The sequence below is a fragment of the Trichechus manatus genome, unplaced genomic scaffold (genome assembly GCF_000243295.1).
Source record: "Trichechus manatus latirostris isolate Lorelei unplaced genomic scaffold, TriManLat1.0 scaffold00011, whole genome shotgun sequence".
Taxonomy (NCBI): domain Eukaryota; kingdom Metazoa; phylum Chordata; class Mammalia; order Sirenia; family Trichechidae; genus Trichechus; species Trichechus manatus.
Window position 1 is genome coordinate 31,377,154 of NW_004443947.1, and position 4,497 is coordinate 31,381,650.

The 4,497-nt window shown below is 41.3% G+C and overlaps 1 non-coding gene across 1 annotated transcript; it reads right to left on the reverse strand.

The window, feature by feature from the left end:
• Positions 1–3,939: 3,939 nt before the first annotated feature.
• On the reverse strand, positions 3,940–4,010 carry TRNAG-UCC (transfer RNA glycine (anticodon UCC)). Its single transcript has one exon. It is a non-coding gene; the product is annotated as a tRNA-Gly (tRNA).
• Between the last annotated feature and the right edge of the window lie 487 nt (positions 4,011–4,497).

Consider the following 4,497-nt stretch of genomic DNA (forward strand, 5'->3'; position numbering starts at 1 on the left):
GGAAGCAGATCACCAGATGTATTTCCTGCAGATCCACTGGGTGGGTTTGAACTGTCAACCTTTCAGTTAGAAGCTGAGTGCTTAACCACTGCGCCACCAGGATGACAACAACAATTATTCTATCAACCAACTGTCCGTCAGTCTGTGGTGGCTTACATGTTGGTATGATGCTGGGAGTTATGCCACTGGTATCTGAAATACAAGCAGGGTCACCCATGGTAGAGAGGTTTCTGCAGAGCTTCCAGATTAAGACAGACTAGGAAGAAAGGCCTGGTGATCTACTTCTAAAAATCAGCCAGTGAAAACTCTAAGGATCACAACAGAATATCGTCTGATACAGCACTGGAATATGAACCCCCTAGGTTGGAAAGTGTGATGATTAAGATTGTACGTCAACTTGGCTGGGCCATGATTCTCAGTGTTTCGGCAGTTGTATGGTGTTGTAATCACTTCCCCGTGGAAATCTGATGTGTGATCACCCCATGATGGAATCTGCTGAGTGGTGCCAGCAGAGGCAGGGACTGTGGTGGCTCACCGCAGCTCAGCCTTCATCTCTCTGTCCTCCACTGGCTATTTCCTTCCTGCTTGCCTTGACAAGGTTTTTGGCTTGTTCCAGACCCAACAGCTACCTCTTGTTGTCTCACCTCCAGTTCTTGGGACTTGAGCTAGCAGCTTACCTGTTGATCTTGGAATTTGTCGACCTTCACTGCCTGTGAGTGGGAGCCCTGCTCTCTGACCTGCTGACCTTGGGTTTGCCAGCTTCTGCAGCTGTGTGAATTGGGAGAGGCCTCTACCCTGATCCAGGGACTTGAGACGTTCTAGCCTCTACAATTGCGTGAGCTGTTTCCTTGATATAAATCTCTCTATATGTACATTTAAACACTTTACTGGTTTTGCTTCTCTAGAGAACTCAGCCTAAGACAGAAAGGGAGCCCTGGTGGTGAAGCAGTTAAGTGTTTGGCTGCTAACCAAAAGATCAGCAGTTCAAATCCACCAGCTGCTCCTTGGAAACCCTATGGGGCAGTTCTACTCTGTCCTATAGGCTTGCTATGAGTGAGAACTTACTCGATGGCAAAAGGTTTGGTTTTTAATGGCTTTTAGGTTAGAAAGCATTCAGAATACACGGCAGCCACGACAATGAACTCAAGCATACCAATTATTATGAAGTTGTCACAAGACCAGGCAATGTTTCATTCTGTTGTACATGGCGATGCCATGAGTTGCAGCTGACAACAGGAACTAACAACAATTATTATTCTATATGTTTATTTATTGTTGTTAGGTGCTGTCAAGTTGGCTCTGACTCATAGCGACCCTGTGAGTAACAGAACCCTATGTATAACAGAACGAAATATGTTTCTTTAGTATTTTCTATTTCCTCTTTTGATCTTTACAACTATTTTATAGATGAAGGAAATAAGGCTTATGTGTTTTTCTGACCACTGGTAAGAAACCGCTTTGTCGTCACACACTTGCAGACAAGTAAAAATATCAGGGCTGGGAGGGTCCTAGGAACTAGATCTTCACATCTAACCCAGTCATTTTATAGGTGAGGAAACAGAGACCTAGAGAGGTAAAGGGATTTCCTCAAGGTACCACAGCTAATCAGTTAGAGATATAGGACCAGCACTTAGGTTCCTGGTTCTCAACTCTGTGAGAGGAATTACTGCTAGCAAGATGCAGGAGAAAATCAAATCAAATCCTGAAACATATGGCTCAACCAGACTGAGCTGTTAGGGAAGCCAAAAAAGGAAAGGAAGGAGAATTAAGTATTTAAACAGGAGCTTCAACAATTCAGCTTTGCAGGTCACGACAGATAAAAATCAATCTTCATTCACCATCTAAAACTGAATCAGATATCTCAAAGGGACACACATAAACACACACACTGCCAGCTATGAAAATAAACTCCAAAAAAATCAATATCATTTTATGCATTGGGATACTGGGAAACACATTACTCCACTAAGATAGTGATTTTGATTTTGATTTGGTTTTGAACAAGACTTTTAAAAGTGGCCATCAGCCAAACTGAGATACAAAATCATTCAACATGGTAGCTTGCGCAGAACAGTGACTTCATTTAACCCAATCTTTTGTTTTGCAAAAAAAGAAACTAGGACTCAGAACAGATGAAGACATTATCAAGTTGATCATTTTCTTTTGAGATAAATCAGTAGAAGTCAGACTGGCTGATTTTTACTCTATGAGAAATCTGGGTTTTGAAGGCAAGCAAGCCTGTGTTCCAATCCTAGCTCCACCACTATATTATTTGAATGACTGAAGTAGGCATATTTGTTGGCTAACATACATCTATTGCTAATCAGCATCTCCCTTGCTGCCTCTTATATAATGTCAGAGAAAGCTAAATATTTATTTTCCCAGCCTCCCTTGCAGCTACAGGTAGTCATACAATATAACTCTGGCCAATGAGACATAAGTAGAAGTCAGCCAGGGGCTTCTAGGAAGATTTTTACTTTTCCTGATAAAAGAAACACACATGGCTAATGCTTCGTCCATCCTATCGCTTCTTTCTTGAATACAGACTTGCTGCATGAAGCAAGTACTTGACTTTACAACCATGTGACCATGAGGAGACAAGCATAAAGAAGAAAAGACAACCTATTGAGGATGACAGAGCAGAATGACAGGGGGAACCTCAGTCCTTAAAGACATCATTGAAGCTGAATCATTGTGATGGCTAATTTTATATGTCAACACGGATAGGCTAGCTAGGCTATGGTTCCCCGTGGTTTAGCCAAACAGTGGTCTAGTAGCTATCATGGAGTAGTTACATATCATTAAATCAGTTGGCCTTATGGTAGAGGATATTACCTTCTGTAATGTAATGTAAATAACGACCTCACATGAAATACAATGTAATGTAAGGAAATATAATCACCTTACATAATATAATCTAATGTGATGACCTTACATAGTACAGTCTAAAGTAATGTAATAAATCAATCAGTTAAGGTTGTATCAGTGTAGGGTGGATCCTAAACATAATCATATCTGTGTTATAAAAAGACCAGAATAGATACAAAGACACAGACACACAAAAGTAGACGGACAACATGTAAGGATCACCTGTAAGAAAAGGAATGTCAAGGATCTCTGGCAGACACCAGAAACCAGAAGAGAGGCTCACAGAAGGAATCAACAAGGCCGAGACTTGTTTTTGGTCTTTTAACCACTCACCTGTGGTATTTGTGTTATAGCAGCACCAGGGAACTAAGACAATCAGTATCAGCACTACCATCAGAATTCTTGTTTGATGAAAAAAATACCACTCCATTTCTTTAAACCAACCTTAGTTGGTTGTCTGCCACTTGCGGCCAAAGATAACTGATATAGTTACCTTGGGCAAATCAATTTTTCTAAGCCTCAGTTGCCATATTTGTAAAACGAAGAACAAGCATACCTACGTTATCAGCCTTCCATCACTTCATTTAGTCAGAACATATTAACTCATTACCGAATATACAGTAGACATCTTTCAGGCTGTTGGGGATATAGCAGTGAACAAAATATTCCCTCCAACCATGGAACAGACTTTTTAATCTTGGGAGGCAGACAAACAAATATATAAAATGTGTCATGTATTATGAAGACTAAAGGAAAAAATGTGTTTAAAGGACTTGGGATGGTGCTTAGCACAAAGTTGTTGTGTTATTAGCTGCTGTCAAGTCAGCCCCCAAATCATGCCAGCCTCATGCACAACAGAACAAAATGCTGCCTGGTCCTGCACCATTCCCAAGATCAGTTGCAGATCGAACCATTGTGATCCACAGGGTTTTCACTGGCTGATTTTCGGAAATAGATCGGCAAGCCTTTCTTCCTAGTCTGTCTTTAGTCTGGGAGCTCCACTGAAACCTGTTCAGTATCATAGCAACATACAAACCTCCAGTGACAGATTGGTGGTAGCTGCACAATAGATACATTGGCTGGGAATCAAACCCAGGTCTCCTGCGTGGAAGGCAAGAATTCTACCACTGAACCACCAATGCCCCAGCTGGCACAGAATAAGGCCCTATAAATAGCAGTTACTGCTATTATCACCCTGGTTGGCAATCAATAAATGTTTAAATCCTTACTATTTACCCAAATCCACACACACACACACATATACATATATATATGTTGTTAGACATGTGAGCATCTCAAGCCTCCAGAAATGTCACAACAAATCCTTGCACTCTGACCTGCTGGTTAACTTTTTGTCCTCATGCTAAGAAAATTCCTTTCTATACTTTGTGCCTCCAACGTTCACACACCCTTGGATCTTTCCAATCCACTAGGACTTGTTCAAACAATCAATCCAAATAGGCTAATGTGAATGAAGGAAGAAGGAAGCTGGAGAGAAGGGGGGATTTGTCTGTAACTAGAAGCCTGGCAGGGCTTTACCTGGTACAATTAACCCATGCAAAAATATGCTAATGACCACTTTTCTTGGGGGATGGCTGGGAGCCACCTAACTAGGACAATAGAATCCAA